Genomic DNA, 27,046 nt, shown 5'->3' with positions numbered 1-27,046 from the left:
TTAATGCCCTCACAGTACAGAAACTGATTATTTCAGTTTCTTTTCCCACTCAGCCTTTTCAGACTCTTACATTCAGGCAGTGTGAGATAGGATCCAGTGAAAGGGCTCTACTTGCCAGCAGAGCAGAACACCTCAGTAACAAAACACTGCCCAGCACCTGAGCCTGGCAGGCCACTTCACCAGGGAAGAGGATGGTGCTTTACGTGCACTTCCCAGTTACACAAAATACTGTATTCCAGTCTGCTATTCCAGTCTAAGCAGCTCTATTCTTAACAGACAACCAGCTCTTTCATTGTAAAGGCAGTAATACTGATATTTTAATCAATTCTTAAATAGGAATTCATAAAAATAAAGAGTCATTTGAACTGAACTGTGCTGGTGACTAATATGCCTGTTCCTCGATGTATGGTACTTTTGAAGTCACAAACACATACAGTAAATTAAGCTCCGGATGATGATATTTAGCTGCCTCAAAATTTCCTTTATGTTCTGCCAACTTCAATTCTGATTTGGACTATAATGGTAACTGGTAAACAATAATCTGGCATGCACTCATTAGCAGAAAAACAAACAATATATTTTTAAAAGTACAATATACCAGATAAATTTCCATTTCACAGTAGAAGACTTCAGCTTCTAGTCCAATGTATTTGCTTCATTTTGTTGCTGACAGCAAAATGGCATAAAAACACTTTATTACACATCAGGCTCTTAGCTCTCAGACCTTTCATTTCACTAATGCCACTTGTTTTCTCTTCCTTTCCCGCCATTTTAAGAGACATTGTCTCTGTGAAATCTTCTCAATTTCAAACAAGCGGGGTAGTTTCACAGCTTAAATCAGTTGTAATTCTTATGTTTGCTTTTATGGATTTGAAAATTATTTCATGTTCCTATTTAAAAAATACCTTCACCATGGGGTAAAACACTCAACAGACTAGATGGGAAAAACAGTAACCTTGGAGGACTACAATGACATTGAATGAGACAACAGTGTCTCAAATAAGCAAGAGATAAAAATGGAAGAAAAAAAAAAAAAAGGAAATTAGATAGATTTCTTTCTTATATTAATCAGCTATCACTTACCAAAACATTTTTAGTGAAAGTCTATTTTTAAGTACCTGGAGGTAGTTACAAATGAAGAAATCATGTATTGTTTTAAGCTTACAATCCTTAGCTTCTAATTAATAGTATCCTTGTTATTTTAAGAGCCTCATGGGTATTTAGAGGGCTAAACTGCAATAAAACCAAGATACATAAATGAAACCTATCTATTAAGGTCGTCTTGGTCAATAAAAACTAATTGCATCAAACAATAGCCACAAATGATGGACGGCCCTTGCCAGTGGGCAGGAGAGGGGGAGAGCACATCCTGCAGCCCCTAGCACCCAGGGAAGGCTGTCATCCATCCCTCTTCCCCAGCTCATGTCTCCTCCAACCCCAGCCCTCTTGCCCACCAGCAAGAAGCGATTTGGCAGCAATATTTCAGCAGCCATATGGCAGTGCCAGGCAAGTTCAGCCTTGCTGCCTCTCACTGCTGCTGTTCACCTCCTCCCTGGCTCCCCAGAACGCCTGCTGGCTCATGCCTTCTGCCACAACAAACACCCCTGGCAAAGTCTTCTTTCTCATGTTTTCAGGGGAGAGGCACAGAGGCTCCACCACACGTGTTACACTGTCCCAGGAGATGTCTCACCCGGGTCAGGGGAGAGCTGTGAGCAGCAGCCTGCCTGAGGAGCCAGGCATGGCACAGAGCAGGCCAGGGCAGGAGCCTTGTCCCCAGCACTGGGGACACATGGCTGACACAGCCCCACAGACCCTGCCAGGGCAGGAGCCTTGTCCCCAGCACTGGGGACACATGGCTGACACAGCCCCACAGACCCTGCCAGGGCAGGAGCCTGGTCCCCAGCACTGGGGACAGACACAGCTCCAGAGGCTGTGTCACAGCAATTCTGGAAAATATTGCAAACCACGTCCTTTAAGAATACAAAAGGCATTCAGGTTGTTTCTCAAAATGGCTGGGTAAATGAAGCTTAGTGCCTGTCTTAGACAGAAAGCTTTTGAAAAATCCTGTTTCATACAAGCAGGAAAAGGCACCTCAAACATTTATAAATTATCCAAACTCTACATATACACTGTCTGGGAACTCCATGAGTGCCCTTTTTCCTACATTATGAACCAGACTGCATATTTACAACCATTTCCTTCATCTGACTAAAGCTACATCTGCAATCCCAACACCTGTCTTTTCATTCTGCCCTTTGAATACCACTATAATTTATTCAATTCCTTTGGTGACAGGCCTCCTTCGTCTCAGAAGGGAGCATTAACTTCTCTGAGGATTGTAACACGAGGAACCAACCGTGACTAGACAAGGTTTGAAATGTACACTCCTTCCATTTAGTTGTAGAATAAGTCTACAATGCTGGTGGATATAAAATTCAGACCGGAGATACGGAGAGAACTTGAAAGAAAATTTCAAAGCACAATTCTACACAGGTATGTCTCATGAGCAATTAAGAGAGCTGCTAACTTTCTCATTACTAAATGCTGTGTTATTTACATAGAAGTCTCACAGACTTGTTTTTCCCTAAGAGTACTGTGGGCAGCAGTCAAACATTCTTCTGCCCAGCCCTCACTGAGAGGGGGCTGGGGGTACCCGAAGATTAAACATGAACCACAAAGACAAACCACAAGGCTCAACAAGTAGGTGTTCACTGCCCATGGAAAGCGCTTAGTTACCTGGTACTGGTTTTAAAATCTACAAAGTAGAAGTAAGATGGACTCTAAAACATTTCAACTTCAGACAGGAAATTCTTAGGAATTATAAACCAGCAATGAAGGTCAGGTCCTAAACATATACACACATGAACATAAAGCTTTCTGCACACAACTGCTGTTTATTCTATTCCTGTGAAACCATTGTGTATGCAGTTAAGCACAGACATAAATATTGAACCTACAGCCATATCCTATAAAAAAGAAATGTCTTGGTCTGCAATAAAGACACGTATTTCACAAAAATAAGTACATAAATATGTTTGAAAAGGATCTTCCTTTCTGTTTTTTTTTTTTTTTTTTTTTTAAGTCGAACTATTTAAAATTCAACTTCAACATATTCACAGAATCATAGAATGCTTTGGGTTGGAAGGGATCTTATAGATCATCTGTTCCACCCCCCTTGCCATGGCCAGAGACATACCTCCCACTGGACCAGGTTGCTCAGAGCCCCATTCAACACAGCCCTGAACACTTCTGCCTATCAAAATACAGCTAACAGCACTTTGGTTTTAATTTTTAAGAACTGAAAGTCTAAATATTAAGGGAGAACTGGCTTTATTCACTTCTACACTGTAGTATGTACAAGGAGGAAAAAGACATTTGTAACTGGCAAAAACATCAGTTCTCAGCCATAAACACAGCTCCTTTTTAGATCAGTGTCAACTTGTACAGTACTGACAATCATACAACAGCCAAAACAGTCTGCAAACTACTGCAGAAAGAAGTAGAATAAAGGTATATATGTTGATGCAAGGAAGCATGATGAATAATGTAAAAAATTTTGCCTAATTCTGATCTGGTACCATTGAGCATAATCAGTTCCTTTATATAAATATTTTTTTATCACTAGCATTTTAATTAATGTGACCGAAATTATAATGACTTTTTTTTTTTAAATAAGAAAGCTTATGGAAAGCTTTAATGGAAAATTAAGTATAGCTGTCCAGCAGACAAACACCTGGGTATGATCTAAAGACTTCATTGCTTAAGATAAGTGAGGCAACTCTTCAATTTAGAAGTGAAAATACTAATATGTGATTTCCCTTCTCCCCAAACACACACCTACATGTACCAGAAGAACCACGAATAGCAACTGTTCTTATGAGAATGTTTTTCATGAAAAGTTCACTTTACTTCCCACACACATCAAGTTGACAATTGAGAATCAATTCAAATGTAAGCACCTATGTCCTAAGGCAACCTATCAGTGCTCAATTGACAAGTGTGTCATCGGCTTAACTTTGTTTTGGTGGGGGATGTGGGGGTTGTTTTTTTGTTTGTTTGGGGTTTTTGGAGGGTTTTTTTGTTGGGCTGGTTGGCATTGTGGGTGGAATTTTTGTTGTTGTTGTTTTGGGTTTTTTTCTTTTAATTTTATTTTGTTCTGGTGTATTTTCATGGGGTTTTATTTAAAGACTCATCAACAGAACAATTTGTAGTAATGTATGAATGCTTGCAGAACCAATTTTCTCTTTCAGAAAGGCCAATTCTCAATTTAAGGCTGAAACTGGTGCTGTGTAAATTCCTACCTTTACGGGACCAGTCTCTTTAAGCCACTGTTGTGCTACCAGCATCAACCAAACCTACCACGGATAAGAATCAGGAGAGCAAACCTGGGGAAAGCTGCAAGCATGCCTCTCTGTCCAATAAACCACACCATATCAGCACTGTTGTTTGCTCCCTCTGTCTCGCTCCCTCTCCCTCTCAAAAGGAACATTAAATGCAATAAGTGAAGCAAGAACTGCAGGATGAAAACAATTTACTTCTCAGCAGCATGATGTAGCACACATGAACACCTCACCAAACACCACTTTTCACAGGAAGCAGCCTAGCTGAGAATAGACTTTGAAACTATCAGGTTCAAAAACTGTGAAACCAATGGTGAGAGAAACCTTCTGGAAACAACAATTGCCTAAGATGAACAGAAATCTGCCAGATAGGTGAGGGTTCCTCCTGCAAGGCCCAGATTGTGCTCCTTGTCTATGAATCATTATGGTTTACTTCTTACCATTTCCCTATGAAAGGTCTCTTGAAACAGTAGCTTGCTGATGTACTGGAAGTGTTGTTATGTTTCCATCACTAGAGATGAAGAAACAAATTCAGTACTAGAACAGCCTCTTTCCATTACAAGCTGCATGCCCCTGTGACTGCAGGTTTTTCACTGCATCAGTCAGACTCCTAACTAAGATTTCTATGAAATATTCTGAATTTTAAAAAAGTACTAAATAATAATTCTAGAGAAAGCTATCAGGCTGTAAAATTCAAAAAACTAACCCACCTGTTATGCTAGGTCAAAATGCAAATTTGTGATATTGATTTTGGCTGTTAAAGACTTGTTACCAGCAAAAAAGCATGAAAATCAAACCTTTAAATGTATGTCTAAATTTTCATTTCATAGGTTCTGTGGCTTGAAATTAATGGTCAATATATAAACAGCCTACAGTATGCTTCACACAGGCCAATATTCTCAACCTACACAAAAATAGAAAAAAATGAGAAGTTTAATCTACTATCTTATAGTTCCTGAACTCCACTGTGGACCAGAACAGTACATCACATTTTGTTCTTCACATCAAATTACTTCCAATAAATACCTTACACTAAATTCTCAACCAGCTTAACAACACTTCTGAGCTAGAGAAAAAAGAAGAAACCTCCAAGCCAGTGTAATTTGCATGTAATTCTTATATAATACAGTTCATCATTTGATATTGCTGATTACTAGATATTTATACACATAATTAATAAGTAAATCTGTCTAATTTTAAGAAGCATTTCGGTCTTTATTTTTTATTAGGTCATTATACCATATATTGCTTATTTAAAGAAGAACAAGATTTCCAGTTTCTACTATCTCAACCACAAAACAAGTTCTCATGGTGTTTTAGTTCAGAAATATTTGTAACAAACAGCAAACAGGATCACTACTACAGTAATAGTACTTCTTCTCACTGCATCAAATGTTACATTAAATGAAATTAAACACATATGGTAAGCAAACTTGGTACCAATTTACAAGAGAGACCCTCTAACCTCTACACAAACCATCTATCACCTGCACAGTCACCCATACAGTAAATGTGAGAAGCTGCTGCTGAGAATCAAGTTTTTCCTTTTCAATGAACTTATGCACATGGGAAAAAATCCACCCATCTGCATACAGACTGACAGTAGGCACTTGGTAGGATCTTTTTCTTTAAAACATTTTTTAACATAAAGCTTTATTTAACTTTGGGTAGAAAGATGGAGGTGATCTTTTGCTGTCAGAATGTTATGATGCATCCCTGCACTAAGACAAATTATTTATCCAAGCACTAAGCAGCACCAACTCCTCTGACTTCAACTGGAGCTGTACCTATCCAAGCTTCTGATAAACAAGCCACTTATTTAGCTATTTATATTCAAAAATGTTGGCTTCTAAATCACTGCAGCCAGTACACATGCTACAGACACCAATCATTAACAACATAATCAGCATGAGCCATAGCCACTATACAAACAGTCTCGAGTGTCTGTCATAAAAGCACAGAAATAATGAGGTGCAGGTAATGTTCCTGTTTACTTCCATTTAGGTTAAACTCAACAGTCTGATCTCGCCTGACAGAAACCCCCCAAAACCTCTGGCTTTAGATCCAGGTTGCTACAGGATGAGAACAGCACTTTTTTCCTAAAAGCATAGTCAAGAGAAGCATCACCAATTTATCCAATTTGCTGGTGATGTAGCTGAAGAAGCCCACAGCTTTTCCAAAAGCAGTTTAATGCCTCTAAATGCAGCTTAGATGGCAGTCACAGCTATGCAAGAGAGTTTTAAGCAATTTGCTGCCTTTGAAAAAATCCCAACTGTATGGTCTGAATTACCTTTTGCACTGTATGTGCTGGAATGGTCCCAAGACTGAAGGCAGCAGCTGTTACCTCAGTAGGACTGTGTTTTTTGTGTTTGCCACTATGATATGGTAACATTTCTGTAGGGCAACATGTTCTGTTTACAACAAGAAGCTGGGCCATGTCAAGTCCTAGTGACAAAGCAAGTTGCTGGAGTGACAAAGTGGCATTACTGCACCACTTGGAATAAAGCAATAATTTCACACAAAGCATACAGCTTTAAGAAACCCAAGAAAGCAAGCTTCAGGGAAGGAAATGGCATATATACAAATATTGATAATAAATAATAATAAACAGAAGGTCTGTTCATTACATTATGCAGAACCTGCAAGAAATCATTATTCATCTGCTTGCCTGCTCAGTCTATTTCAGTGCAGGGTACAGGAAATAATTTCCAATACTGGGGAAAAAAAAAAAAAGTCATGCAGGTGGATGGCTTTCTGTATCTGATTTCATCAGGACTCTGAAGTAAGTGCTGGAAACCAGAATGATCAAATGAAAGACTATAAAGCAGATTAAGCCTACCACAAAATAAATTTTAAAAATGCATGTATATACACGCATTACATGGAAATGAGAAAAAGGGAGTCATCCTCAGCTCCTTGACCCAATGGTTACCATGCTGAAAACAGAAAATCTAGTTAGCAAAAATATTTGGATTAGGCAACTTTCCCTTTGGAACAATCTAGCAAGACAAAAGGAGTCAAATTTATTTTGTCCTTTTATAGGCAACTCTTTGAGAAATTATAGAAATAGTCCTAACTTTCAGTATTTCTAGAAATGTCATTTATTAATTATAAAGTGCAGGTAATATTTTCTTCTTATGCACACACACAAAGAGGTAAAACAGTTTATTACATTTCAATCTAAGAGATTAACACATCACTATTTACTTTTATTGGCAGTGTGCCCAAATACCCCAGATCTGCAAGACTGATAGTGCAAAGGAAAATATTTCAGGCCTCAAAGAGAGCAGATCTATGGTTGCCTGGAATGTGTAAACAGCCAGAGCCTGTTTCACTTCCCACCCCCACTCTCACCATACACACCTCCTCTACCTCACCCCTCCTAACATTAGCAAGGAGTGCTGCTCTCAAGCACAGGAGGGAACACAAATGTAGTAACATCAAGTAACAAAATTCTTGACAGTTTAAGATGCAAGAATTTGGATTTACTGAAATCAGATGTTGCCATATAAATAGCTGTAGTCTAAAAACAAAACCAGTACTGCATAAGACCCTGAAAATAAAGATCAGTTGAGCAGGTTTCCTATTATGACAGACCTGGTAAACACAAACTAAGGGAATCCAAATGCTTCCCTACAGATTGTTCTTTGTGCAATTCAGGATCAGACAGATCTGTATTCTATCAGAGAAAATACAGTTCACAGTCCTACATAAGAGAAGGGATATTTTCATAAATATCTACACAACGTAACCAAACTCATGCCAAAATGTAATGTTGGTATAAATTATCTTCTGAAAAAACAAGGATCATTACTTGCATAATGATATATACACCCACAAAAGCAGTAAGTCATAAAAATAGATATCATCACATCCTAAAGAAGTTTACAATATAATTAGACCATTTTTTAAAACCCTTTAAATTTGTCGACCAATAAAGATACCCTGCGCAGTAAAACTGAACAATGACAACAGACTTCCTTCTTTTTTTTAACCTCACAGCTCTCTATAAAAACAATCCTGTGTACCTCAGCAGCTTGCAAGCCATGATCTGGAACTACAGAATTACAGAACTGGTAAATATTACTGTTGTTATTTACCTAGTAGCTTTCGCCTTCAAAAGCAACCAAACAAAAACATGCCAAAAAAAAAAAAAAAGGTAACTAACATTGCTGAGAAAATGGCTGTATATGATGGGAAGCTCGTAAAACCCAAATGAATAAAAAGGGAAAACATGGGGGGAAAAATAAATGTAGTGGTCTGTGGTCAAACACTGAAAGGCCGCCTCATGATGTTGTTTACAAATAACAGGTCACACAGCGCTCCCACTTTTCCTTCTATTAATTTCACCGTTTTTATGAACACATTTGGCAAACATTCAAAAGAACACATCCATAGACTAATGAGGGTAAAATCCTGGCTCAAAGGAGACGTGAGCAAATGCTCTGTCAGTAGACTATTTGCAAACAGTTGAAATCAATAATAAATTCAACCTAAGCAAATGCAATGCATACAAACAGAAATTAAAAGACTGAGGCAATTGGCAAATACATGAATGATGTTTTAGGCCACAGGGCACACTTTCTCACACACGTTAGCACTTTAAATAGGCTGGCAAGACATTGGCTCCACTTGAGACACCAGAACATACCATATGTACTTCCAAAGACAAAAATAACAAGACAATGCTAATAGCATAAGTAGCTAAATATTTCTTTAAGACAACAATTTGTAGGATGTTTGAGTCATCAAATGAAAAAATGTTAGAAAATTTGTATTTAAGGTGAAAAAAATGTCACGATCCTTCTGTGTAATTTTCCTGATCTACTGCAGTCAAACACAGAGCAATCACCCCAGAGAAGAACAGTAAATTAGAACAAAAAAGGTTGACATATTCTCTCCACAGAGGCTATGGTGCATGCAGCCCTTACACAAGACAAGCATCCAGCGCCAGTCCCAAGGTGTTGGGCTTTGGATGCGGTAGGTCACATTTGGCAGAACACTTTTGAGACTACCCATGATCCAGACAGGCCATGAGTCCATCCTGCCAGTGCTTGCCAGCCACTGCTGGAGTTTGTTAACCCTCGTGACATGGCCTTGCCTGAAAAACTAAGGGCACTTCACTGAAAAAGGCCACAGGTTCCAATCATCCACCTGTGCAGGCCACTTTTGAATGTACATGTTTGCAACCAAGTCTCACACTTTATACTGCAAAATATTAAGCCCAGTAAATTTTGACACAGCCAACATAGCTCCTGCACATCTTGAAGAAACCAGGCTCTAAATCTCAACTTCATGTCTGCCATCTAAAGAAACTTCCAAGAACATGGGGAAGATTCAGATAAGAACAGTACCCAAAACAGACCATGGAAGTTATGCCATAAAAAAAACCCTATTTATGTGGGCTAGGGGAACAGAGAGGGACACTGCAATCTCCACTTCATTCCAGGAACACTGCCTGTTGGGACTAAAGCTAAAATCACACATATCATCTGCTGCTATAAAAAAAGGCTCAGAAATGTTTACTTCATCAGTCAAGAATCTGTGCTGCCATCATATAAGGCCTGGCCCCAGAATGCTCCTGCACATCCAAACACATTTTTGCAACATCAGGCCATAGATACAACAGGCAGTGCTGAATGTTCAGAACACAAATGTATCATCAACTCTGTCCTTGCTGGAGTTAAAGACTGTGTTGCACAGAAAATACCCATTAAAATGAAACCTCTAAAATTCCACTGCAAGCCCCAATAGATTTTTTGCTGTGGTGGAGGGAGGTAATTAAAAGAAAGGTTTAAAAGCAATTACAAAAAGTTTGAAGAAAAATCAACAAAGACTTGTTCTGAGGCAAACTAATACCCTAAACCCAACTCTGTTAGCCAGGAAACTAACTTACAGATTAATAGAAGATTAACAAATTAAAGCAGTCATTACTTCTAACTCTAAACTGAACACTGAAAGGGAGAAAGAACCTTTTTGTTTCATAATTTTCCTTTGATACTTTGCTATCCTAATGGATAAACTGATGGAAAAACGGGATTATACTTTATTAAGTACAGCTTAACATTCACATGTTTTAATAAACTAGCAACAAAATAAACTGACAATGTGTTTTGCTGTTTAAAATTCTTCAGAAGCTGTCATTCATAAAGCCTTCATAGCAATTCTGTAGTACAACATTGCACTATAAGTTGAATGTAAATGATTTACCCAGCTGTGAAAAGGTGTGCCCTATCAATTACCTTGTGTGGTTGTTAAAGAAACAGATTTTCTTTCTTTTCACAGATATATATATTCAAATTTACATTTAAAAAAAGGAAAAATGTTGTCCTTCAAAAGCTCATGGGAAAATGAATACAGGAGCAAACAACTACAAAATCATTCACTGCAATTATCTGAGCACATTTTAAACAGGTAGAATATGCAGGTCACTATATTATTTTTAGTAAGAGGAAATTAAATTTCTTTCACACTGGACTCCATGTACACAGACATGTGCACAACAAATCTTATCTACAAAGCCATCATTCACTGCCCATGATCAAACTGACACTTTATAATTGCATTTAACATGTTGTCATTAGAGAACATAGAACCCTTCCATGTTTCAAGTGTTTTTTAAAAATTTTTAAACTTATTTTTTAAAATACATGCTGCTGGTAACATAGTAGATACCATGAAGAATTTATCACTTGGCCTAAGCAAAATTTAAAATAGAAGATTTAATTCACAGTGAGGCACCTATGCATACAAATACGTAAAACTTTAGAAAAACCAGGCATGCACAAAAAGCCATTTCTGTAACCACAAAATAACATTTTATGAAGTGCCCACATATGATACCATTATACTACCATCAACACACTGAAGAAATGCACAGGAATAAGTGTTTTGAAGACACGCCACCTTAGCCAAGCAAAAAAAACCCCAAAAAATCAAAACAGTTGCCCACTTGATGGTCAGCAGGTTAAAAACGGTGAATCCCAGTTTTGAGGCAGCCTACTCCCACTCATCTTCCTCTTCCTTGTAAACTGCCCAGGAGGGCTTAAGCTACATTCCATGATTTTTTCTAACCTCTACCCAGCACCACTAGACTAGGTAGTAAAGACAGGCTGGTGGTCTCCCAGAAAGTAATTTTCATTCATCAGCAGTGAGGGAAACCATTATGATAATGCTCTAGTAAATTTGAGCTCTATGTAATGATTACGTTCTTTCCTTCCACTCCAACACTGCATTTTGGGCCACCCTTTCAGCTTCAGTGTTTTTTTTTTCTCCAAGCACATCAAATCCTGTGAGAATGAAGCTGGATGAATTTTTATGATACACTGTCATGCACTAATTTTAAACTAATTGGCTCATTTAAATTAACTGATTATGTAAGACATTTCTGATACTAGCAGAAGTATCAGAGCTGAGTGTGTTTGTGTATTTTAGTACAAAACCGGATTCCTCCAAATACAAATTAGCATTGTTACTGAGTTACAACACCAGCAGCCCAAACAAACCCAGTAGTAGTCAAAATGAAAATAAAGGAACCTTGAATAGTTTTCACAGAATGATATAAAATCTGTCTTGTGAAAACCCTGCAATGTTACTAAAAATGTACTTGCTTCTGCTCCTTGCTTTCATTTTTTGAGAACTGGCATAGGAAGGAAGATGTTTTCCTCATCAGAATAATCCTCAGGCATGCCTTTTATCTGTGCCTCCTAGATTGCAGTATTTTAGTTTAAAAGTCACCAACTGAAAAAGTCAACTATACAAACTACAGAAGCCCTTACATTAAAAAAGGACAAAACTAAAGCCAAAAAGTAAAAACAAACAAACAAACAACAAAACCACCCAAAAAGTCAAAACAAAACCAAAGAGGAAAGTTAAGATACAAGGAGAGATGTCTGAGTCCACATATTTAGTAGCATTACCAATATCTTCTGAAATATTTAGAAAATATTTAATATGTTTCAACCAATTCTATATCCAAATTCTTAGAGGTCTAACTCATGTGTGCATGTAAAATAAGCATGAAAAGGGTTAAAGTTTGTTTTGTGACTGTAAAAAGCAACAGATAAATATCCTTGGAAACTAATCCCCCCAATATGAACCGGCACTGTCTGTGCCTGGATTCCCAGCCCTAACTTGTCAGCAAAGCTCACCCTATCTGTGGAGAACACTGTGAAGGAGGGCAATTTTACCTCCATCTCTGTCAAGATCAGGGTTTAAATTTTACTTCTAAGAGCAACCAAAAACCAAATAAAAATAATAATAATAAACTTCAAAAGGAGGAAAAAATGAAGATAACATAATTCTGATGTTTGAATGCATGTCCCAGCCCCAGCTGTCACCTCTTGGTCTCGCCAGGCTCAGTCAGAGGTAGGAGCACAGCATGCACTCCTGACCTTGCCACATCTTAACGAGCACATAATTAAAGGGTGCTGCACCTCTGCCTTCTCCAGAACCTGACATCCAGCCTGGCCCAGCCTACAGTCATTTCACTGGCTCTGAACACCTCAGGTGCTGCTGACCTGAGCACATCCTAGCTCAGGGTGTGGGAGTCAAGCACTGCCACCACTCTGCAGGGTCAGGGTTACACCTTTTCCCCCAAAATTGCTTTTTTGGCCTACCTTAAGGCTATCCATGTACGTGTATATATGTGCACATGCATGCACTCACGCACAACAATTAGTGTAGTTCATTTGAAACAATTAATATTTGTGAAACTGACTCCTGTTCAACAATCCCAGCTGAGACTGTGTACTAACACAAGTCTAATACTAATGGGTCTCTGGACACACACATCTCCTCTGCCAGTAGCAACCAGACTAAAACCATTGATACAATGAACAAGCAACTTGTAGCTGCTAAATGACACTGACACTATCGTGTTGTTATAACAATTCCTCATTCTGTTACCAACACACGAGTTTACAAAAAAAAAATCCATATTTTTACTTCACTTTATAAAAATCTCCTGTATTTATTAACTGCACACTGTGCCGGTCAATTCTTTTGGAAGAACATCTTTCCAATTATTTTGCTGTAGGCTATGGGCTTGTGTTCAAATTAGCACAAACTCAGCAGTGGACACTTCTAAGCATGAAGCACAATAACACTGTATACATGTTAATCACATCAATGCAACTGCTCCCTTTCAGCGGGGCCTCTGTAGCATGACTCTGATTTGGAAATATAAATCATAAATAATTTGCTTAACTCTTGAACTAGAGAATATTCTGCAGGGTCTCTATTCAATAGCAAAGGAATGATGAAGAGCTGATGGTGCTACACAGCAAAATACAGCAGAAGCCAAAGTTTGTCACTGTACATCCAGGGCAGTTTGCTGCCTTCAAAAAGGAGTACAACAAATGCATTAGGCTGCAGAATGACAAAAAGAATCTTTCCACCAAAGTAAAATCCTCTTTGTTTTATTGAAGACAATGTCAAAGCATATTTTCCAAGTAATTTAAATGTCTATGGGAAAAATGTTGCTTTTTTGCTCTACCAGTAATTTATTGGAGGTATGGGAAAGTTGTATTTCAATACAAAAAAACCCATAAAATCATGTTACTACATTTTTTCATTTAATAGAGTTATGATTTCATATAACAGAACACCTTCTAATGTCTACACAGTGATAAGAGGTTAAACTGTAACTAAGAATTAGCAGCTTAAATGAAACTTAGGTCAGTAAAAGCAATCACACTTTGAATGGCACTGGAGTGAATTACAGAGCAACTGTTACACCATAATGCAGAACACTGGTCTTGTTCCACCTTCCAACAGCAAAGGGTCAATCAAACTCCCTAGTTATTTAGATGAGAGTATTTTGATACGCATATATAGAGAATTATTAGACATTGTTAGTACTACTCATCTGCTCAGGAACAGGCCCTAAGTTGTGTCATGTAAGCATCAAGGCGCTGTTCATCCACATGTTCAGTGTGCTGGGTAACTCAGCCTAGCAAATGACTGAAGTTCAACACCCAAGCCAAAATGTAGTTATGCAATGCACTTAGCTAAAATATTAGAATAATTATTTCTTCCTACTACAGTACTATCATCATGATTTTGTACTGCAGGGTTCTTGGCAGAAATTTCCATTGAAACTTCACACAAAATTATGACGTTTTACAAGCACTCCAGTTTAAACAGGACACATATTAATTATTCACACTAACAAAAGAGACAGCCAAGAAATGAGGTTAAACATCATGATGCCCCTTTAACTGCATAAAGTGGACAGGATTATAAAGATGGAATGCACATCCTCAGATGCACCCAACCCCAAGCTGAACCAAAGTATAGAAAGGGACTGGTGGCTGGGACCCCAACAGAAGATAAAAGAGGCAATATAGTTTTCTCCTCTCAAACAACAAATGAAGAGATGCAATAACTATTGCTACAGGCCAGTATTTTTATTATCACTTAAAATAAATACAAATACACATAGGAAAAGCAGCTCAAGAAAAGCAGTGTGAAAGGCCTGTGCACCTTTACCTTCAAAAACTGTCACATACCCATTGTGGAGTTAAACGTGCTTTTGGTTAAACTAGCAGAAGCAAATTTATATTTCTACAGAATTATTAAACATTAGTAACTATAATTTATAAATCTCTGTCCAGGACAAAATCTCTACACATGAAGACAACTAGTAAAAACGATGTTTCCTTAACGAACAACCTCCTTTGACTGCTTCTAGCTTTTACACAGCCCTAACTTTGGGGGACTTCCTGTGACTGTAAGACAAAACACTATCAGTCATCCTTAAATGAAATTCCATTATATCAATAATCAGAGAACAACAACAAAAACCTTTAAAATATTCTCTTGTATACTGAAGAAAAATAACCTAAATTGTACTTTTCACCTTTGTATGCTTGTTTCAGTATCATTAAAATGACAGATTTTCCACTGACAGGAAAGCTGCTATTCCTATGTACAGCCGTAGTTCCAATGTTTTTGTTTAATTTCAACCAACTTGTCCAAGTAGGCCATTTGGTAGAAACCTATAAATGGCACCCAGGGGGTCTGGGTTCTTGCTGTAAAGAGGTCAGCTATTTCCTCCTAACTAAAAATAGGCAAGATGAGGGAGGGGAAGAGGGAGTGGAGTTTAATTTAGCAGCTGAAAAAAAGAGTTTACAAAATTACTTCCATCTTGCCTCATAATGAAGGTTATTAAAAAAAGAAGCTGTCCCAAGAGTTACAAAACCTGGATCACTTTATAGGGAGGCTGGTGTGCATAATCTAAAATACTAGGAATTAGAAGAGCAGTAGTAAAGGGAATCCAGGATATGGATCACGTTGTGACGCCCACCCCACTTTGGGCAGAGCACACAGATTTACCAGCAGCAGTGCTGCCAGGTGTTAACAACTCTGCTCTCTCCTACCAGCTGAGATCACACCGTGGTCCTGCAGATAAAGCACTACAATCAGCTGCCGCTCCCCTGAGTCAGTTTTTTCCAGCATTTTCCCTCCTGGCTTTTTGTTTCCCTCACTTACATTACAACCTGTTTAGGGTGAGAACCACCGTCTATAATATTCCCCAAATGGCCCTGATTTGAATGGGGGCCCCTTGGCACTACTAAAACACAAACAGCATCAGTTTAACACAAGATGAATTTTTACTCTGGACTCAGCAGCAAAGAGCAAGGGGCTGGCGCACACACCGACCCCGCGACCTGCAGCAACCACCCAGCAACCTAAACCTAAACCTGGGAGGGCTTTTCCAGCCTCACCTCCACAGTGAACCAACCCAGCACAGCACTCAATCCACTGCTGACTTAGCTCAGCTACTGAGAAATAAGATCCCATCCACACTGAGAGACATTCTTCTCTACTCCTTCCAAGCAAAGGGATGACAGGCCTTCAACAGCTGCTGCTGCCACAGGCCGGCTCTCTGTTCAGGAAGCTCTTCAGGAGCCATGGCACATCAGACATACCGAGCAGACAACACGTCCACTTCTGGTCCCTGTCACCACAAAAATGAGAAAAGCCCATCTGATAATCAGTGACAGCACCAAAACAGCATGAAACGGAATCAGGGGAGGTTTAGGTTAGATACCAGGCAAAGGTTTCTCACCCCAAGAGTGGCTGGGCACTGAAACAAGGAAGAGATCACAGCACCAAGTGTGATAAGAGCTCAAAACACAGTGGAATTCTTGGGGCTGTCCTGCACAGGGTCAGGAGCTGGACTCAATCCTGGTGGGCCCCTTCTAACTCAGCATATTCTATGATTTGGTGAAAACTGGGCAAACCGGTGGAGCAGAACCTGACAACTCCAGGTGCCCCCTCCCTAGCAATGACTTAACTTAGTTTTGCTCCTTAGATACTTATTGCAGAGAATATCTGCAATCATTTAAAGCAGTAACATAACTCACAGCAGTGACATAACAGAGAACAGTGGAGTCATCTTAATCAGATGGGTGGGGGGAGATGTATTCAGATGCCAACTTATCTCCCAAGGGCTTTTTTATGTCCTAAGAAACCTGTACAGTTGTCAGTTGTGCAGTTGCCAGTCTTCACACGTATGTGTAATTTTTAATCCTCTTTGCTTCTGAGACATGCTTTTTCATCTTAGGGGGTGAAAAAAACAACCTTAGAATCACAGAATATACTGAGTTGGAAGGGGCCCACAAGTATCATCAAGTTCAAGTCCTGTCCCTGCACAGGACATCCCAAGAATTACACCATGTGCTCAAGAGCATTGTCCAAATGCTTCTTGAGCCCTATCAGGCTTGGTGCTGTGATCTCTTCCCTGGGGAGAATGGAGAGTCTTTTCTTAACACCCAACCTAAACTAGCCCACACACAGCTGCAGGCCATTTCCTCGGGTGCAGTCACTGGTCACCACAGAGAAGAGTGTCTGCCCTTCTGCTTCCCCTCGTGAGGAAGCTGTGGACTGCAATAAGGTCTCCAATCAGTCTCCTTAAAAATGAACAAGCCAAGGGACTTCAGCCACTCCTCATTCATAGGGCTTCCTCTCAAGGCCATTCACACCTTCATGGTCCTCCTTTGCAGACTCTCTGACAGCTGAATGTCTTTTTTATATTGCAGCACCCAAAACTGCCCCCAGCACTCGAGGTGAGGCTGCCCCAACTCAAAGCAGAGCAGGACAATCCCCTCCCTTGCCCAGCTGGCCATGCTGTGCCTTGATGCCCCCAGGACAGGGTTGGCCCTCCTGGCTGCCAGGGCACTGCTGACCCAGGTTCAACTTGCCATCGACCAGGACCCCCAGGTCTCTTTCCTGGCACAGCTTTCCAGCCTCTCCTTCCCCAGTCTGTACATGCAGGGTTGCCCTGCCCCTGGTTATTGCATAGCTCACTGAACGTGTTATACACTGAGACAACTACAGCAGCTCGGCTCAAATCTGCCCTGTTTTTACCATTATTACATATAGCACAAGAGAGCTTTAACGCATTTTTAATGTGATAGCATCCTCCCCCTCTTGCTTTCCTTTTTCCTCCCACCTCCTCTACAAATCTTCTGTGGGAAACCTTCCCTGTTTTACTATTGCTGTCGTTGAGATGTTGCAATTATTATCTGTAATTGTTTAAAAAAAAAAAAGCCAAACAAAAAAAAACAACAACGCCAAAACACACACTAGGACAAATCTGGCTCTCTTTGCCAACAACATCTGCTATCACAGAATGGATATATTTAATTTAAAACCTGCCCAATGTCCCTGTACATGAGAGAACACTGACTGCAGGACGGGGAGAGGCCTAAACCCAGTACATGCAATCACATGGTGCACAAGGTAGATGATGTTAAACCTTATACATCCACACGAGTAGTCTCGGTTAAAAGACCACAAATAAATGGGGTAAGGAAGAAAGACATGACATTTTATTTGTCAAGAGTAAAGACCTCGTATTTATTACCTACAATCAGATCTCCCTCTGGCACAACATGTTTATTTTCATACTATTAGCCTAAAACACTAATCCGGAAATTTTAATTTTACACTCCATTTTATTTCAAATCATCAGTCTTTTCAATGGAATATTTTCGGTTTCTGCAAGATTATGCTGCAATATTTTCTGGTTTTGGAGGAGGCGGTGGGCGAGCCCCGCCGAGCAGCCCGCCTCCCCTCCCCCAGCGCACACATCCACATCCACACTGCCAGGCTCGTGCGTCAGGCAGGGAGAAACGCCGTACGAATCCTCGTGGAGAACAGCACAGAGGCATGTTAAGGCACCACATAAAGGGCAGCCTTTATTCCGTCTAAACGCCGACTTTGAGGAATTAATATGCGAGCCGAACTTTTAGGGTGTGGCTTGGTGTTTTTGCCCCTTGTTGCGCCGTGCAGGATGCCTGCCCAGAGCCCAGCAACACACCATAAATAGGTCAAGGGTCACTCGCTTTACACCGCACCGCACCGACACTGAGCCGCGCACCGAACCCATCTCTCAGCCCCACCGCCGGGGCTGAACGCGCGCCGCAAAATGGGGACCGAGCCCGGCCCGCTGACAGCGCCGGGGGCAGGGCGCCCGCCGGCCCCGCCGGCCCGGGGCTGGGCTCGCCGGCCCGGGACGTGCAACAGGTCGGCGGCCCCGCAGCTCCGGCCCCGAGGGGCTCCCCGCAGCCCGGCCCCGCCGGCGGCCGCGGCGCTGGCAGCGGGGCCGGGGGCAGCGCGGCTGGGCGGGCTGGGCCCGGGGCGGGGGGCGAGCAGCGAACTTGTTTACCTACTTGGAAGTAAACTTCGGTGTAGGGGAGCGACCGGCCCCTCCGCCCGCTGCTGATTCAAGCCCTGGCGATGAATGGGATCCCCTCCCCCACCCAGGCTCTGCAAACTCCACACTGGAGCGTGAATACCTCGCATTTCTCTCCCCTCCTCCCCGAGCATTTATTTAGTCTTTTAATAAACCCCCATACATTAAAATACTGTCTCAGAAGTAGGGAGAAACTGCCCCCCTCCCCTCTCCCACGCCCTGGGGTCGCTCTGCCCGGGGGCAGCTGCAAAACACCCGCCACGGGTACGGCAGCCCCACACATACACATCCCCTCGGCGCGGAGAAAACACCCCCAAAACCCCCAAACAGAGCCCAAAACGTCCGGGCTGAGAAAACTTCGTCATAACAAGCGGCGGTTGAGCGACCCCCTCCCCCCCGGGCGGGTCAGGCTGCAGAGGGGACGCCGGGGGGCAGCGGGCCCCGGGCTGGGCTGGGCTCGGGGGGCTGCGCCGGGAAGGACAAGCGTAAGAAAAGGGGGAAATTAAAAAAAAAAAAAAATAATAAAAAAAGACGGGGGAAAAAGAAACCACAACAGGGTCCCCGGGATGAATAATCCGCCTCGGGAACTCACCTCGCGGCGCAGCGGGCGTTAAAGGCACAGCTCCCGCTCCCGCGGGCGGGGAGAGCCCCAACTTCTGCGGGGGGCGGCGGCGCTGCTGCTGGCGGAGACTTTCCCTCACTTGCCGCGCATGGTGCAACTCCTCTTCCCCCGGGGTCCCGGCCAGCCTGCCAGGAGGCTGCGAATCCCCCCTCGCCGCCGCCGCACACGCCTCCTCCCCCCCCTCCGCGCGCACGGGCGGCACAAGGAAGTCCCGGAGAGTGGGATGGGGGAAACGGAAAGTTTTGGGGCGGAATGGCGGTGAGGGGGGGCTGGCGGGGCCGGTGCGGACGCGCGGCGGCGGCGGGAGCAGCGCCGAGGGGGAACCACAGCCGCGCCCGGGGCCGCCGCCACCGGGCGGGAGCGAGGGAGGGGACGGCGGGGGAGGGGGCGCACCGGGAGGGCCGGGGCGGCTGGGGGGCGAACCGGCCGCGCCCTCCCCCAACTGCGTCGGTCCCGCACGCCGGGACGCGCGGCTCGAGGAGGCGCTGCCGCCAACGCCCCCGGGGATGCCCCGGGGTGCCGCCAGCCCTCGCCCCGCCTGTGGTTATGTTGTGCTTTGACACCCCCCCGCAACTGAAACCCAGTGACAAACCAGGCACACACACACGCGGAGGGGGGCCCTCCCCTCCCCCGCCCGAGGGCAGCGCCGCGTTCCCCGGTGCCAGCCCGGCGCGCGCTGCCCGCGGCCGCCCTCCGTGCCCCGCACGCTCGGCCCCGCGGCCGGCCCGGCCAAACTCGAGCGGCCCGCGCAGGGCCCCGCGGGGCGCGCTCCGGCGCCCGGGACGCGGCCGCTCGTCCCGCGCAGCGGCGCGGACGGGCCGCCCGGGCGGCGCTGCGGGAGCGCGCCCCGCGCCGCCACCGCTGTCCCGGTGCGGGGCGGGCGGCAGTGCCCAGTCAGCGCCCCGGAGCGCGGGGCCGGGCGGGCTGTGAATCAGCACAAACGGGCTTTATCGCATCTCGCTGGGGCTCGACACCCGCGGGCGGCAGCGCCGCGACTCTTTAGCCTCCAGCGCGCCCGTCCCACGCGTGTCCCCGTGTCCCGCCCGTGTCCCCCCCACCCCGGGCGGATGATGCAACGCGGCTCCATGTGCTTCCCCTCCCCCGCCCGGCTCCGGTTTTTTGCGCCTGGCGGGTCACCCGGCGGCTGATTGATTCTCCTTTCGCGCTGCGCCGTCACCCGGCGCTGGAAGGTAAATAACAAGCTGACATCATTACCGCGCTCCGCAGGGCCCCGCGCCGCCGCCGCTACCGCACCGCCGCGAGTAGCTGCGCACCGCCATCCGCCCGCCCTGCCCCCGCCCGGCACGGCACGGCACGGCACGGCCGCCACCGCACCCCCGCACCACCGCCAGGGGCCCGCCCGCTCGCCCGGGGCCGCCCGGATGCTTTCGGCGGCCTTCTTCCCCCTTCCCCTCCCCCACCCCTCTCCCCATCCCCCCGCCTCATGGGTAATGTCATGCAAATAATAAGATTATCGGGATGTTGCCGGGGTGTCTGCCTCGGTGGGCTCATCACGGTGACAGCCAGACTCAGGCGGCCCCAAAAGTCATATTTATTATTGGAGGTTTTTTCCCTATGACCTTTCCACTCTTTTTTCTCCTTTAGTTTTATTTTGACATTAAAAGGAATTTCATGCTCGTTATATATTTAGCCCAAAGCCTACAAATATGCTGTCACGCAGTATCCTGATGGAAAAATATGACATCACCCAAGTCAGGACAATGAAGATCATTGCTACGTACATTCATATTTGTGTTGAAAGCAGAACTCTCGAAACACTGGGAAATGTTGCGGGCTGATGTGATTCATTTTCGTATGCAGAGCCTCAAGACTGCAGTGCAAGGCCATCTGCGCTCAGACAGACAGGCAGACACGTGTCTCCCTTTCCAAATAAGCTCCCATTCGCCTTATTTTTCTCCAAATGCAAAACCTACATTACGTTTTTATTACTCAGCAATGTAAACAAACATAAAACACCCTCCAGATTCAGAGCGAGATGGGCCAAAAATTTAAGCTCCTGCGCTTTATTGTTTGCTTGCTTGCTTTTAAAGTGCCGTGGGCTGACAATGAGGTAAACTCATCAGAAATGGTCCTTGGTCAAGACCTGCAGAGCTTCCAAGGCGCCGTGGCCCAGCAAGGAAGCTGAGAGCTGTCACCGCTGTGACACGTCCCGTCCCTGTCCCCCTCACTCGGGAGGTGGCTCAGCATGGCCGGGAGGGCTGAGGGGGCAGCGGGACAGCGCCATGCCGGGAGCCGCAGCACTGCAGGTCTGTCCTGGCAGCCCTCCCAGCCCTGTGCAGGGCTTTCCGCTGCTGAGGAGCAGCACACGCTCATCCTGCGCTGCCTGGCCTGGACCTACCGCAGTGTTCCGGCCCCCAGCCGGGAAAGGCCCCGTGTCCCGGCCGGGGTCTCGGACAGCCGGGCCCAGCCTGGCCAGGCCTGGCCACGCTCTGCTGAGCGGGCAGGGAGACGGAGGCGGGCAAGGAAAGCTTGGTGGGCCACTGAAAGCATTGTGATGGCGAGGAAATTAAATTGCAACGCCATACGGATACAAGGAAATTACTTTTCCTCTTTTCTGACTGGGCACGGCCGCCGCCGCCTGTGTTTGGGGGAGTTTCAGTCAGTCCTGCAGGGAGCAGGACAAGCCGGGGCTGCACGCCTGCCCCCCTCTCTGCCAGCCGAGGCTGTGGGCAGCGCGGAGCCCTGGTGTCTGCAGCTGAGCCAGGCAGCACCCCCGGGATGGGGTTAATGTTGACGTAATCCTTGCAGAGAACTTCAAGTGAAGGTTATCAAGGAAGGCGCTTTTTTCAGGTTGTGCTTGGCTAAGAGGAGCTACACAGACCCATGATAAAGACTTGGGTTTTTTCCAGGTAAAACAAAATAAAAAAATCCCCAACTATAAAGTGGCGGGACAGTAAAGGATAGAAGAGTGAATCACTACTCTGGTCATTGCAATAATTTTGGCCTTGGTGTAAGAGAAGACTCCAAAGTGACCATGTATAAAGAAATCACTGGTTTTTTTAAGAGCCTTGTTTTTCAGCTTCATGACTCGTGTCGCTGCGATGGTGATCAGCAGCAGTGCCACAGCCCTGCAGCTCCAAATGAAGGGAGCCAGAGCTGAGCTTTCTTACCCTCATTAAAATGGAAACCCTAACCTGAAACAATCAAAGTCAAGGGCCAGCAGGGTTGGCCTACTGGGGAGATAATGGGATCATAAGGCAAAATATTTTGTATTTTATGGGATGAAGCCTGTTGTTATTTTTCTAGTGCTTCATCATCTTGTATTGCACTGGTAACTGTTTCTATGTTTTCCCCTCATCCCATGTTTTCCATTGTCTAAATAAAAGTAAGTTCTCTTGAAAAAGTGAATAATTACAAAGTAAATAATTGTTTCTTCCGTTACATTACTTCTGTTAAATAATTCTTGCAAAAAAAAAAAAAAGCTCCTGAAATGCAGATTATGCAGATTAATTATTTACTCCTATTATGGATTGAAAAAAGTATCTGCTGCTAATTTAAGTTTTTAAGACAAATTCATATGCAAACTTCAGGTACAATAGTGAAAACTGAACTTGAACAGATATCCCCACACTACTGGGACAGAGGGGCACTATTCCATTCTCACATTGCAGGAGGTGGATATTCTATACATGGAAATGTGACATGGTAGGCCCTTGCTCTGTCACACTTAAAAATATGTTAAACCTCATCCTTCCTATTATGAGGTGTCTTGCCAAACTATTTGTGGAGTGAAAGTAAAGACTTTTGGCATATCATTATTACTATTTAGCACTTCTGTAGCAGCAAGCTTTGACTTCTATTTTGTGAGCGTCCTTACAATATTTGATATTCTTCAGGTGAATGTTCTGATGGAGTCACTCATGTGAGCAACTGATTCACAGCATCAAAAAATGGTTTCTCGTTTAGTCACTTGTTAATACCAAGAGTTTCAATTTTAGAAGGAAATTCTGATTGACTAAGATATTTTCAGGAAGTGAGACCATCTCCTTTTGGTTTTTTTTCTTTACTTATTACTTCATTGATATATTTGGATTAGACTGAAAGATCATGACCACTTGTGCAAGTAGACCTCTTGAGTAAAATGATATTATCAGAAATAAAAAAGTAAATGGAAGACCTTGTTTCAAAGTTTCTGGAAGATAAAACTGTCAAAACTTTTTTGATTTTGCAAAGGAAGCGTGGTCTGATCCTTTTTCTATCATATTGCTCTCTTACAGATTGATTCATGTGGCCTGTAATACCTGCACCTTGTAGTGATCATTTTTATTCCACCATTGAGATGTGAAGACTTAATCTAAAAACCTCTGATAAGAATTTTGAGGCTGTTACTCTGTTGCAGAGGTTGCAAAGAGGGATGCACTATTCATAGTTTGTACATAGATGTACAAACAGTGCACACCTGCTGCTGAGGAACACTGTGTATTAGGTAGGCATCACACCAAATATGGTTTTGCTCCTTTCTATAAGATCATAAGAACAGATTTGGAATTAGATTTTCCAAAAATCTACATAAGTTACAGCAACACTCCTATCTACTATATGGAAGATATTTAGTATGTTGAACACGTACTTGTTATTACTTAAGGTAAAATAAATCAGAAACTTTGATGTATGTAATCTACACTCCTCTGATCTACTTAGTGGGCTGACACGAAGGGCTGAGCTAGCAGTATGGGTCCCTTAGGATCCTCAGATGGAACAGAGATTTTTTTATGTTGCTCTAATTTACTCTTAGAGCCAGTTTGGCCTCCTGCCAGTCTGGAATAGAAAGAAGAGAGGGGTGATGATCTCTTTTCTTGTCTTTCCTCGTCCATGCAGTGTTGCATGGCCCCAGCTGTGCTGAATTAATGTCTGGGACAGTTTATCATTTCAAACCTTTTTTTCCTCCCATGAAAGGTTTTAGAAGAGAAAGTAGTTCTACCTAGGAGCTGGCTGCAAAAGATTGAAACACCTAGAGAGTGAACAGGATCAGTTCTGTGCAGAGAAGCCAGACTCAGCAGGAGGTTGTGCTGTGGATGTGAGAGGTGTTAACTATGCATCATCACCCCTAGCTGCTCAGGGTTTCTGGGGGTGTATGGATCCTGAGTGTTGTGAGAGTGCTGTCAGATGTCTCCCCTGGTCCTGTGAGGATTATCTGAGCCTCTGAGGCCAGCAGCAGCAGCAGCTCTGCTCACACTTCTCAAAGTGGCTAAAGTGAGTTGGGAACCAGGAGTCTGCCCTTGGGAAGGCCTAACCTTCCCGAAGAATTCCTGTTGGTCCCCAGGGGGGACTTTGTCAGGACAAGCCCCAGGGGAGAGGGAGAGCCCAATCCCTCTCATGAGGAGGGTGCATGCAGAGGAGCAAACAAACAAGACACAGACATGTCTGTGGGCAGTGGACAGGATGAAACAGGGATGCAAGGACCAAGTGTCTGCATTGCACCAACATCAGCATCCAGGTGCCTCCTGGGGCTGTCCAGCCAGAGGCTGGTCCTGCCTGACAGGAGCACCCTGGACATGCTCTCAAAGTGCACTGGTTGGGCTGGTTTCACCCAAAGGGAAGGCAGTTCTCATGCTCAGAAACTGCTCTGGTCTGTGTCCCAAAGCTCAGCATGGGGAGAGGGTTGGAAGATCAGTTTCAGAAGTGCACTCCTGTTTTAGACTGAGAGTGGTGTAGATGCAGCCTGTGACAGTTCCCTGTTTATATTGACATGGCATTGTATAATATTTTACACTTTAGAAGGTTTCACTTAATTCACTAGGATTACTCAGGATTTAAAGCATGATTCACTGTTGAAAAATGTAAGACATATGGATTGCTTCCCTTGCCAAATGCAAAATTTTTGCTTCAAGAATTCTAAAATAGTTTTTCTTTACACAATCCCTATGGCTACTGAAACACACAAGGTATGCTGTATCATTTCTAGATGCAAGCTGCCCTTTTTGGGGAGCAGTGGATAGAGAGGAAAAGGCTTCTGAAGAAATTCATCTATGTGATGGTAATGCTGGAAGCAAATTAACCTTGTGTGGTGCAGTGGCCCAAGAGCTGCTGTAATATTGGGCACACAGAAATGGACGTGTCAGGAAGGAGAACAGGGTCTGAACAATCTCTGCTTGGCACTGGGGGTGTGATATCTGCTAAAGCAGTCCCATTCAATTATCTGCTCTTCAAGAAGGGTGATGGAGGAACTACAGAGTACTGATAAAGACAAAAGGATTGTCTTAGTTTTAAAGAAGTGATCCATTTAACTTATCAATGAAGTAACTCAGCCCTCTGGAAGAACGAACAGGAAGGAAAAGAGCTATCAGAGAACTTCTCAGTCAATCCCACAAACACAGGAAGATCTAGAGCTCAAAGTTACAGGCAAGAAGCAGGTTTTTAAGGAAATCAACCAGTGAAGCAGCTGGTGGGGATGTCCTTTGACTGGAATCTTAAAGCAAGCACGACTACTGAGCCTCAAAAGGCAGCAAGAAGTCCTAAGGCCCCCTTATGACATGATATGCTTAGAGCAAACCATCACAATGGTATTTCTAGCAAACCTTCGAGTGCAGACCTCTGAGAAGCCAAAGTGTGATTGGCTAAATATTTACCTGTTGGTTATTTGATACACATTTTCATGAAACATGCTCTTAATACCCTAACAATAAAGTTTTACTTTGCCACCCCAATTTGCACCTGTGTTACTTCTGCAGGTGTGTGAAAAGTGGACTGTGTTTCTAATTTTAACAAACATTTAAAACAACATTAAACGTTTAAAACAACTTTTTTTTTTTATAAAACAAACACTTTCTCTAAAGTGTTTGGCTTAGGGTTTTTTTCATATTCCAAAGGTTTTTCCTGGAGCCTTATTTAAGAAAGAGAAGAAACCAAGGATAATCTCCAAACCTCTTGCCCTAGCAGTAAACCAAACTATGATATAGGCTATGAATCAGGCCTGCCTTTCAGTCCTAATTTCTATATGGCTGCAGTTGACCTGGTACAGTTCAGAGCCTCTCTTCATGAGGCCAAATGAAAATGCACTAGAGGGAGAAGAGACTCGGTTCATTTTTGATAATTAAATTAAAAATAAAGAACTAGGAGATGTTTAAAAGACATTATTATTATGATATGTGTATTATTATAAGGAAAATGAAATAAAAATTAATATTTAATTTTAAAAAAGATACTTCTTAATTCCACGCTTTGGCGAGATATGTTTAAAAACTGGATATTCAAACCAAGACATTCAGGTATAAAATCAATTTTTAGTTTCTGTCTTGTTCCTCTTAAAACCAAAAGTGGGTTTGCCACTACTTCCTTGGGAATATAATAAGACCCTTAATTTTCAATACCTTATAACTACTGGATAAAAACTGTATGCAGTAGGGATAAATGCACCCC

General features: G+C 43.4%; 1 protein-coding gene across 3 annotated transcripts in view; it reads right to left on the bottom strand.

The window, feature by feature from the left end:
• TBL1X (transducin beta like 1 X-linked) overlaps nt 1–27,046 on the bottom strand; it is a 239,746-nt gene that overhangs the window by 172,491 nt on the left and 40,209 nt on the right. For 2 of the 3 annotated variants that reach the window (XM_058045171.1, XM_058045173.1), the window contains exon 1: nt 19,637–19,926. The exons of the other annotated variant lie outside the window; for it this stretch is intronic. The gene's annotated coding sequence lies outside the window, so the exon portion shown is untranslated. Of the gene's footprint in view, nt 1–19,636; nt 19,927–27,046 lie in introns of those variants that run through there. 3 annotated transcript variants of the gene reach the window in all.

Source organism: Melospiza georgiana, chromosome 2 (assembly GCF_028018845.1).
Source record: "Melospiza georgiana isolate bMelGeo1 chromosome 2, bMelGeo1.pri, whole genome shotgun sequence".
NCBI lineage: Eukaryota > Metazoa > Chordata > Aves > Passeriformes > Passerellidae > Melospiza > Melospiza georgiana.
Note: the sequence above shows the minus strand (reverse complement) of the source record. Positions and strands in the feature narration are given on the sequence as shown.